The sequence below is a fragment of the Nicotiana sylvestris genome, chromosome 10 (assembly GCF_000393655.2).
Source record: "Nicotiana sylvestris chromosome 10, ASM39365v2, whole genome shotgun sequence".
NCBI classification, from domain to species: Eukaryota; Viridiplantae; Streptophyta; class Magnoliopsida; order Solanales; family Solanaceae; genus Nicotiana; species Nicotiana sylvestris.
Window position 1 is genome coordinate 115,448,361 of NC_091066.1, and position 12,338 is coordinate 115,460,698.

The 12,338-nt window shown below is 41.5% G+C and overlaps 1 long non-coding RNA gene across 1 annotated transcript; it reads left to right on the forward strand.

The window, feature by feature from the left end:
• The first annotated feature begins 268 nt into the window (after positions 1 to 268).
• On the forward strand, positions 269 to 12,052 carry LOC104247869 (uncharacterized). The gene is made up of 2 exons (XR_716337.2): positions 269 to 900; positions 11,835 to 12,052. It is a non-coding gene; the product is annotated as an uncharacterized lncRNA (long non-coding RNA).
• Positions 12,053 to 12,338: the final 286 nt, after the last annotated feature.

Sequence of the window (12,338 nt, forward strand, 5' to 3'; positions counted from 1 at the left end):
ATACAAAAAAATAGGTTTGTTTTAACGGTTAGTCTTATTTTAATAATTATTTTACTTAAATAAGATTAATTAGTAAATGAGGTCGTACTTTTAGTCTCGTTCACCGAGAAAGAATAAACTTGGGCTCGAGCAACCCATTTTAGGCCTAATTTTGGACATAGCCCATAATTTCTAGGCTCATACTCTAACCTAAACAAAACTCTATAAAAACAAACAAAACTCTAGATCCCTACCCGAAGAGTGAGGGCCATTCTTCTTCAGAATTCAATGAGTCGTTTCCATCAGAGGGGACAAAAACAAAAAATCCAAAAAAATGAGCTAACCTAAAGTAAGAGACTATCGCCGTATTCTTCAGAAAAAGCCAAGTTCTTCTTCTTCGTGGACATGGAATAAAGCCCGAGAACACTAAAAGAACCTAGAGTCAGTCATTTTAGACCTTAGGAGAACCCCCATCGATTAATCTTCTTCAGCCATTTTCAACTTAAGAACACCCCCCCCCCCCCCCCCCGTTTTACTGCCCAGAAACATTAGGATACACACAAGACAGAACCACCAGCTTGCTGGAAAACATGTAGCTTCAATGACCCTCCATTAAATCCGGTGAAGCAGAGTTCGAACCCAGCAATAGGTTCAGCTCCAAACTCCCCGAAACTACACCAGACCAGTGTGCAAATCAGCTCGAAACCTCCCCCCAAAGCCACTCGAGTTGGGTCTGAATCCGTGCTCGTTTGAGTTTTCCGGAGCCGTCGAGGTTCAGAGTCTCATTTAGCAGATTCGTTGTTTCCATTTTGAGGTCCGTCTGGCATCTGTGGTTCAAGTTTCAGTTTGTGTCGCTTGCTATAGCCATTTTTGCGTCCAAAAGTCGTGAAGTTGGAAGCTCTCATTAATTGGCAACACTAGGTTCAATTCTTTCCTATCTCTTTTAATTTGATATACATGGTTTTGATATTTGTCGTGTGATGGTTTTGCTTGTTTCATTGTCTGTTAAAGTTCCCTTAAGTTGGTTGATTTATATGAAATTTCTCGTAGAGGCAGTATATGCAACTCAAGTTTATGATTTACTTCGCTAACTTTTTCATATAAGTATTAACGTGGACTCTAAAATTTACTGATTAAAATCTTAGTATAAAATCATGACTTCAAGATTGGTTACTAACGAAAATAAAGTATTAAGTCACTTTTCCATATTTTTGGGTAAGGAATGTTAAGTTTACTGTTAATGCTTGGCTTTTCCCTTTTTTTTGATTGTATATTTTGATCATAATTGAACAGTTTCGTTCTTTTGCATAATTGGGCCGTATATGAAGTCAGCAGGCGATGTGATAGGGATTTTGAAATTGCATAATGTTCGGATTTTTAAAGCTTAAGTTTTGTTTTAAATTAGTTTGGGCCAAATAATCAATTGGGGCAGTAACTTGGTTTGGTAAATATTTCAAGTTGACGGTTATTCTATATTTGAGCATAATAATGAGCATGAATACAAGCTAGCCTTATGTATTTATTTATTCCATAATTATAATAATCAAATCTTACACCCTTCCACGATAAATTCCATAATCAATGGCATTTCACATACTCAAATTAGCTTAGGAAGATCATGAATATCGTAGTTGTTTTAGGCGTGTTATTTTAATAATTTACCTTCCTAAACTCGGATGCGCATTTATGTAACCCAAATCCAAATCTCAACAACGTTAGATAAAATTTGTTGCGGACTGCGGGTGCATTTATGTGATGTGGTTCAAAATGCATTTTATATGACGTTGAATCTTCCTAAAAATATTAAATACAAGCGGTTATAAAGTTAAAATTGAACCATAGGCTAAAACATATATTAAAATCAAGTAAATAGGCCAAATATAACAGTTGAGCGACCATGCTAGAACTACGGAATTCGGGAATGCCTAACACCTTCTCCTAGGTTAACAAAATTCTTTACCTGGATTTCCGTGTTCGCTGACTGTAAAATATGGTCAATCTTTTCCTCGATTCGAGATTTGAACCGGTGACTTGGGACACCATAAATTATCCCAAGTGGCGACTCTAAGTTTAATAAATAAATAATCCCGTTTCGATTGTCACTTAAAGTTGGAAAAAACTCCCTTATACTACCCTTCTGGGGGTGTAGGTAAAAAAAGAGGTGTGACAACAGTCATACGCGTTGAACTAAGTCACAATCCCCAACGGTGCTCGACCCCACGTTCGTCATCTAGCATGCACGTTACCTTAAAGTTGCACAACGATATGAAATCCGGGGTTTCAAACCCTCAGGACAACATTTACAATCATTACTCACTTCTATCCGATCCAAACTCTAGCCCGCGATGCCTTTGCCTCTCGAATCGGTCTCCGGATGCTCCAAACTTAACAAAAATCAGTACATAACCATCAAAATATGCTAAGGGAACAAAGCCCACTCAAAAGTTATCAAATTACAACACAAATCCCGAAACTGACCAAATCCAACCCCCGGGCCCACATCTCAAAATTCGATAAAAATTACATCAATATACTCCTTGTCTTTCCACGAGTTCATACATATCAAATACATCAAAATACGACCAGAAATGACCCCTCAAATCCCTAGATTTAGGTCTCCAATTTTCAAGCCTTAACTTCAAATTTTTAGGCTTAAATTCCAAAAATTCCATGATTAATTAGGTAGAAATCACATTAGGATTGAGTATTAAATTCATAAATATTATCTCCAAGTGTTTCCCCTTGACTCCATCTTCAATCTTCCTCAAAAAGCTCTAAAATCGCCCAACAATGGCGAAACTTAGGCTAAAAATCGCGGATATGGCCTTTTAAATCATTTTCCCCAGCTATTCAAAATCCTTCTTCGCAAACGCGGTCAACGCCTCACGTTCGCGAAGCCCAAACTTAATTTGACCATTTTTCCTTCATCGTGAACGCGACCAAATGCACGCGTACGTGAACCTTTAGCTTCACAACTCACCGCAAATGTGGCCACCCACTCGCGAATGCGAAGACTAATCTGACCTGGACCCAGCTGCTCGCCTTTCCTCTATGAGAATGCGTCAAGAACCTCGTGAATGCGTTGACCATTTATCTCGCCCCTTCGCGATCGTGGTACCACCTTCGTGAATGCGAAGTCCAACTTCATAGCCTCCCATCTAACCCTTCGCGAACGCGAGGGTCCACTTGTAAATGCGAAGTACAACTGTCTGCAACATCAACAACAGATTTTTCTGCAATCTTTTCAACTTGAAATGATCTGTTTAACCACCCGAAACTCACTCGAGGCCCTCGGGAACAAAACCGAGCATGCCAACATATCCCATAACATTATTCAAACTTGTTCCAACCTTCGGAATGCTCAAACCAACATCAAATTTGCATCTGATTCAAGCCTAAGAATTCCAAAAACTTCTGAATTTCGCTTTCTATCAAAAAGGCTATCAAACCACGCCCGAATGACTTGAAATTTTGCACACGCATCACAAATGACACCATAGACCTACTCCAACTTCTGGAATTCCATTCCGACCCCTATATCAAAATCTCACCTATCAACCGGAAAACGCCAAAATTCCAATTTCGCCAATTCAAGCCTAAATCTACTCCGGACCTCCAAAACACATTCCGATCACGCTCCTATGTCCCAAATCACCTCCCGAAGCTATTCAAACCATCATAAATCACATCCGATCCCTTTATCACATAAGTCAACCGGACCCGATAACATATAATACAGCTGAACAAGGCAATAAGAAGCAGAAATGGGGGAAACAGAGTGGTAAATCATGAAATGACCGGCCGGGTCGTTACATCCTCCCCCTCTTAAATCAACGTTCGTCCTCGAACGAGTCAAGAAACATACTTGAAGCCTGAAATAGGTGAGGATATCTGCTCCACATCTCTCGCTCGATCTTCCAGGTAGCCTCCTCCATGGGCCGACCTCTCCATTGTATTTTCACTGAAGCTATATCCTTTGACCTCAACTTCCGAACCTGACGCTCCAAAATAGCTACAGGCTCCACATCATAAGTCAAATCATCTTCTAATTGAACCGTGCTGAAATCGAAAACGTGAGACGGATTGCCAATATACTTCCGGAGCATAGAAACATGAAATACCGGATGCGCACTCGACAAGCTGGGTGGCAAAGCAAGCTCATAAGCCACCTCCCCAATCCTTTGAAGCACCTCAAAAGGTCCAATGAACCGAGGACTCAATTTACCCTTCTTCCCAAATCTCATAACACCCTTCATGGGTGAAACCTTCAATAGAACCTTCTCACCAACCATGTAGGATACATCCCGAACCTTCCTATCAGCATAACTCTTTTGTCTCAACTGCGCCGTACAAAAGTCTCTCCTCAATCACCTTCACCTTGTCTAAAGCATCCTGTACCAAATCTGTACCCAATAGCCTAGCCTCACCCGGCTCAAACCAACCAACTAGAGATCTACATCGCGTCCCATACAAAGCCTCATATGGAGCCATCTAAATACTTGACTGGTAACTACTGTTATAAAAAAACTCTGCGAGTGGTTGAAACTGATCCCATTACCCTCCAAAATCAATAACACAAGCGAACAACATGTCCTCCAATATCTGAATAGTACGCTTGGACTGCCTGTCCGTTTGTGGGTGAAAAGTTGTGCTCAACTCAACCAGAGTACCTAACTCTCGCTGCACAGACCTCTAAAACTGCGAAGTAAACTGAGTGCCCCTATCTGAAATGATGGAAAATGGAACACCATGAAAACGAACAACCTTGTGGATATAGATATCTGCCAACCACTTTGAAGAATAGGTAGTACACACAGGAATGAAGTGCGCAGACTTGGTCAGTAGATTCATAAACACCCAAATAGCATCGAACTTCTTCACAGTCCGTGGGAGCCCAACTACAAGATCCATGGTGATCCGCTCCTACTTCCACTCTGGACCATCTGCTGAAGCAAGCCTCCCAGTCTCTGATGCTCATATTTCACCTACTGACAATTGAGACACCAAGCTACTAATCCCACAATGTCCTTCTTCATTCTCCTCCACTAATAATGCTGTCTCAGATCCTGATACAAATTTGTAGCACCAAGATGAATAGAATACCGCGAGCTATGGGCCTTCTCCAGAATTAACTCGCAAAGCCCATCCACATTGGGCACACATATCCGGCCCTGCATCCTCAATACTCCATCATCACCAATAGTCACATCTCTGGCATCATCATGCTGAACTCTGTCCTTAAGGACAAGCAAATGAGGATCATCATACCGGCGCTCTCTGATGCGATCAAATAAGGAAGAACTAGAAATCACACAAGCCAATACCCGACTGGGATCCGAAATATCCAACCTCACGAACCAATTGGCCAAGGCCTGAACATCAACTACAAGAGGTCTCTCTCTAACAAGAATATATGCCAAACTCCCCATACTCACCGCCTTCTGGCTCAAAGCATCGGACACCACATTGGCCTTCCCCAGATGGTACAAAATAGTAATATCATAATCATTTAGCAACTCCAATTGTCTCTGCTGCATCAAATTGAGATCTTTTTGCCTGAACAAGTGCTGGAGGCTACGATGATCAGTAAACACCTCACAAGACACACCACACAAATAATGCCTCCAAATCTTCAACACATAAACAATGGCAGCCAACTCCAAATCGTGAACAGGATAGTTCTTCTCATGGGGATTCAACTGACGAGAAGCATAAGCAATAACTCTACCCTCCTACATCAACACACACCCAATACCAACTCTCGAAGCATCACAATACACGGTATATGAACCTGAAGCTGTTTGCAAAACTAATACTAGAGCTATGGTCAAGGTAGTCTTGAGCTTCTGAAATCTCTCCTCACACTCGTCCGACCCACTGAATGGAGCACCCTTTTGAGTGAACTTGGTCAAGGGCGATGCAATAGATGAGAATCCCTGAATAAATCGATGGTAATAACCCGCCAAAACAAGAAAGCTACGAATCTCTATGGCTGAGGACGGTCTGGGCCAACTCTGAACCACCTCTATCTTATTCGGATCAACCTGAATACACTCACTAGACACCACGTGCCCTAAGAAAGCCACTAAACTGAGCCAAAACTCACACTTGGAGAACTTTGCATAAAGATTCTCCTCCCTCAATCTCTACAACACAACTCTTAAATGCTCCGCGTGCTTCTCCTAACTACACCAATACACCAGAATATCATCAATGCAAACTATGACAAACGAGTCGAGATAGGGCCGAAACACGTCATTCATCAAATGCATGAATGCTGCTGGGGCGTTGGTCAGCCTAAAAGACATCACCAAGAACTCATAATGACTATATTGGGTCTTGAAAGCCGTCTTAAGAATATCCGAGTTCCTGATCTTCAACTGGTGATAACCTAAATGGAGATAAATCTTGGAGAACACTCTCGCTCCCTAAAGCTGGTCAAACAAATCATCGATACGAGGCAAATGATACTTGTTCTTGATTGCTACTTTGTTCAACTACCTGTATTCAATGCACATTCTCATCGTGACATCCTTATTCTTCACAAATATAATAGACTTACCCCAAGGCGACACACTAGGCCGAATAAACCCCTTATCGAGGAGTTTCTGAAGCTGCTCGTTTAACTTCTTCAACTCCGCTAGTACCATATGATACGGTAGAATAGAAATGGGCTGAGTGCCCGACACAAGCTCAATACCAAAATCAATATCCCTGTCCGGTGGCATGCCCGGTAGGTCTGCAGGAAACACATCGGGAAAATCCCTCACAACAGGAACAGAATAAATACTAGGAGTCTCTGCACCGACATCCCTCACAAAGGCTAAGTAAGAAAGACAACCCTTCCTAACCATACGCTGGGCCTTTAAGAATGAAATCACCCTACTGGGAACATAATCGGTCGAACTTCGCCACTCAACCCGTGTCACACTCGGCATTGCCAAAGTCACTGTCTTAGCATGACAGTCCAAAATAGCGCGACACGAGATAGCCAATTCATGCCCAATATTACATCAAAGTCCACCATACATAATAACAATAGGTCCACTTAGGTCTCCAGACCCCCAATAGTCACCACACACGACTAGTACACACAGTCCACAACAATAGTATCACCCACCGAATAGATACATGAACAGTTTAAACAAGAGACTCACGGGGAATATCCAAATAACGAGCAAAGTATGATGACATATAAGAATAAGTTGAACCGGGATCAAATAATATAGAGGCATCTCTGCGATAGACTGAGACAATACCTGTGATTACAGCATCTGAAGCAATAGCATCGGGTCTAGCTGGGAGTTTATAGAAATAGGCCTGACCACCACCTGATCGACCTCCCCCTCTAGGACGACCTCTAGCTGACTGACCTCCACCCCTAGCTGGGTGGGTGGGTGGTGCTGAAGTAACTAGCACTAAAGCCGATGGCTGACTTCTCTGCTGAGATGAACCCCCAAGACGACGAGAACACTGCCTCCATATATGACCCAACTCTCCACACTCATAGAAACTTCTGGGTGTTGGAGACGTGGACTGAAGGGAACCCCTAGCACCGGAATGACTAGCAGATGCACATGGCATAGAACAACCCTGAACTGATGGAGCACATGACGAACTCTGGGCTGGAAGGGCACTGAGTGATGACTGGCCCTGATTAGAACTATGAGAACCAGGACTAGATGGCACCCCATGATAACCTAGGCGAGCTGTCTGAGCATGCCTGAATGGACGGCCTCTACCGTGCTGAAACTGACCCCTCGAAGGAGCTCCACCATAACTACCAGATCCCCGAGGCCTCATGGCCTCCCTCTCATCTCGTTCCTGGCGATGAACTGACTCAATCTCATGAGAAATGTCAACAACCTCCTAAAAAGTAGCACCAGACACCCTCTCTTTGGTCATAAGAATCCGAAGCTGATACGTGAGGCTATCAACGAACCTCCTAATCCTCTCTCTCTCTATATGAACCAACAAAACCACATGATGATCTAACTCTGAGAACCTCATCTCATACTGCGTCACAGTCATATCTCTATGATGCAGCCACTCGAACTGCCTATACAGCTCCTCTCTACGAGACTATGGCACACACTTCTCCAAAAAGAGAACGGAGAACTACTGCCAGGTAAGGGGTGTTGCACCAACAGGCTTACGCCTCTCATAAGCCTCCCACCAAGTGAAGGCATCTCCAGAAAACTGAAAAGTAGTGGAAGCGATCCCACTGGTCTCAAGAATACCTGTTGTACAAAGAATCCTCTAACACTTGTCCAAGAAACCCTAGGTTTCATCACCCTCTGTACCGCTGAAAGTCGGAGGCTGAAGTCTACCAAACCTATCCTACATGCGCTGCTCGTCCTCTAGCATAGTAGGAGCTGCATAGTGCTGAACTGCTGGAACCGGCTGGACTGGAGGTCCCCCCGGTGTATGAAGTCCCTACACGACCTACTGAGGTGTGCGAGCGGTGGGAGTTTGAGTGCCTCCCCCGGCCTTAGAAGCAGTTGCGGCTGTAGTAACTGAGATCGCCTGAGGTAGGCTAGTGCATACTAATAGAATCTAATCCAAGGCCTCCTGAAGACTCAAAATCACAATGGGCACAGCTGGTGCTTGAGCTAGTGTTGCTGCAGCATCCACAACTAGGACCTGATCCTGAACTGGGGCAGCTAATGGATCTGCAGGTGCTGCCCTAGCTATTATGCGGGCTACACCCAAACCCCTACCACGACCTCGACTGCGTCCTCGACCTCTAATGGCCCCAGCTGGTGGTACTGGTGGTCGTCCATCCTGACCGGTCGCTCATGTCCTCACCATCTGTGAGAGAATATAATAACAAAAGTTTAGTACTCGGATCAATAGATTCACACGAGAAGAATTTCAAGAATATGAAGTTTTTCCTAAAGGTTCTACAGCCTCTTAATGATAAATACAGATGTCTCCATACCAATCCGTGAGGCTCTACTAAACCTGCTCATGACTCTTGAGACCTATGTAACCTGGCTCTGATACCAACTTGTCATGACCCTAAACCTGGACCCGGTCGTGATGGCACCTATCGTGAAATAAGGCAGCCGACACAAATCCCCAATCTATTTAAACAGTTATAATAATTCAATTTAAGATATTATAATTGATGAATCCCAAAATAGAGTGAAAATGAACAAATGCAGAAATAAACACAGCCCGACATCGAGGTGTCACCAGTCATGAGCTTCTAAAATATCTAAGAGTACAAATAGTCTTCAAAACCTAGTATAAGGCAAGTACAAGGAAATAAAGATAGGAAAGAGAAACACTAGGCTCCAAATGCCGAGAAGCTACCTAGTGAACTCCGAACCACCTATTGGAAGCAATCAGCCCTCGCTAGCGAGACCCGGAGCTTCTGAATTTGCACACAGGGTGCAAGGAGTAATGTGAGTACGCCAACTCAGTGATTAACAAAAGTAAAAGCAGCTGAGCAATATGAAAACACATAAAACACAGCAAAATACTACAAAGAGGCAGTATAAAACTAGAACAATGAAATAAAACAGTAAAAGCTCGTAGAAAAACCTTAGTTTAGTAAAACAAACCTCTTTAAAACACCTTTTAACAGATCAAACGAATGAATGAAAACAGGGAGAAAGGATAGAAACATAAATCAGCCCCTCGGGCAAAATACCAACAAAACTAGCCCCTCGAGTAATATCACATCTCACACTAGGTACTCATGCTCACTGGGGGTGTACAAACTCCGGGAGGGGCCACTTACATCCCAAGCACAATAACAAGCCATCTCGTGGCATAATCAAACAGGCTCTCAGCCTCATATCAAGCCACCTTGTGGCGTACAACTCAGGCCCTCGGCCTCATAATTATAAATCAGCACAATACCGATGCGGCACGTAGCCCAATCCCATAATAGCTGTGAGCACGTGATTTTTGCCCTATGTGAATTACTCCCATAAATTCAAGAAAAATAAATTTCTCCCATTATTTGCAAATTTGTAGATTTTGTAGCATTTTTCGTTATTTGCTTGCATTTGTCTGCGCATGTTAATTTTGTTTAATTCATGAAAAATACAAAATATGTTGCATTTTCACTTAGGATTTAATTTTACTTTTAGATTAATTAGCAAATTAGTTGTTTTATAAAAAATGGAAAATCACAAAAATAACTTATTTTTGCACTTTTTGATTTTAGGTTTGAGTTTTGGTCGTTTTTCCTTTAATTTGTTTTTTTATTAATTGTGGTAATTATTAGTTAGAGTTAATAAATTCAATGTGGTAGGATTAATTTGATTTAGGGATTAATTTAGGTGTTATTTTTAATTTTTAAAAAAAGAAAAGAATTTTGGAAAACAAAAAGAAAAGGAAAAGGATTGAAGGGACCGGATTTGAGCCAAATACCCTTTAATCCCCCAGGCCCAAACAATTTTCCACTGAAACCCACCCAATTTGGTCCAAAATCCGCCCTAGAACCCGGTCCAGGTTCCCAGATTGAAACGACGTCGCTCCGGTGAGGTGAGAGATTTGAGCTGTTGATTGTTTCTAATCCAACGGACGTGAACTGGGTTCCCTCTAATATTTAACTGTCCGAATTCTTTCACCTCCCCCCCCGTTTCATCTCTCAAACCCCTCTCATCTCTGAAGAACCCTGAAGACGCCGCCCCTATCTTCCACCGCATCAGCCAGCGGTGCCGTCTTAGATTAACCCCAAAATGATACCGCACACTCACCATTAACTCCTCTTCCACAATCTCTACTCCATTTCCTTCGAACCTTGTTAGATTTTGTCGAATCTTAAATCAAAGAGTCAAGCCCTAAAATCCTAAAACCCCAGATTCGAGATTTCTTGAAATTCAAGGTCTAATTTGACTTTATTCGTGTATTCTTGGTAAAAATACACGATTAATATCAAAATCGACCGGAGATTTGAGGATTTGAACTTTATTCTCAAGTGTTCACTGTTCCGGATTTCTTAGGTATTTTTCTGCCGATATTTAATTTTCTACATTTGTTCTTTCCTCATCTTCTTCTGCTCTTTCTTTTTTTTTTCTGATTTTTATTTTTCATATTTTCCATTTCTTTATACCATCCGTATTTGCACGTTAAATTTAGGTTATTTTAATTATTATTTGTGTCCTGGTGTTGAGTTTGGGTTAGATTTTTTGCTTTTATTTGGGCCCAAATTGTTCATGTCTTTAAGACTCTGCAAATTGAATACTCAAGAGTTTTAGGCTTTCAATGATAATTTGGTTTCTGAAATCAGAAAGCCCAAATGGGAAATGATTCGAATTGTTTTTTGGAGCCTAGGGCTGGTTTAGTTATTGGGTCAATTTGACCCAAGATCCATGAGGTTTTGGGGGTAATTAACAGGGGTTGTAAGGGTAATTTAGAAACTCTAGGTAGAGGAATCTCTGAATAACTGATTGAGGAAGCTTCTTGGAAGCTGGGGTGGGGACTTAACTGAAGTTCTGAATTTTACACTAAGGATTTCTAAGAAAAAACCAAAATTTCAAAAGGTTCTAAGTGCAAAATTGAATTATTTTAGGCATCCCTAATAGCTTGCCTATAAAGGCATCATTACTTGAGACTAAAGGGGATTTTTTTGGGGGAGATTAAAAACTTCAGGAAATTAAAAACGGCTGGGTCTTTTAAAAAAAACACTAAAATCTATTTGGCATTTCTGATGAAAATTGGTCTAGTTCTCTTTTAGTTCTATCATCCGAAAGTTACAAAGGATTTCTGGGGGTATTTTTGGGTCAAAAACTGGTGTTCAAATCTGTTTGATTGCTGGGTTATTGAATCAAGTCTGCTGTTGCTGCTTCTCCTCAAACTGCAACTCATTTTTTCTCATTGTGTATCGCTGTAATCAGGTACCTACTCTTGAGCTCTACGGAATGTGAATTCATATTCAAAGCATTAAATGAAAGAATGGGATTTAGATCACAGTTTCAATTAGTGTTATAATTCAGTTGTATGATATTATGTTTTGATTCATTTCGTTGCCTAGCTGATTTCCGGGTTATGATAATTGAACCTTATCTTTGTATTTGACATAAGGACTCTTGCTATAGTAGAAAGGTTCAGCTGAGTTATGGGTTTTAGGATTATGTTTATGTTCCGCTGGAAATAATGAATGAGTGTTTGCCTTCATGTTATTTAGGTTTGTAATGGATTAGTATTCTATTTCAGTAAGTATGCCATTCTTATGTTGGTTTTTCTCAAGGGAACTGAGAAACTATGACTGAGATGTGAAATCAGTGTAGTTGTTAAGTTTAGCAAAAATTGAATCTGCTTGATCCATGTGAATATGTCGAGAATCAGTGTTGTAGTGTTTAGATTTTGGTAATTCTGGTCTGAGTATGCTAGGGCTGTTA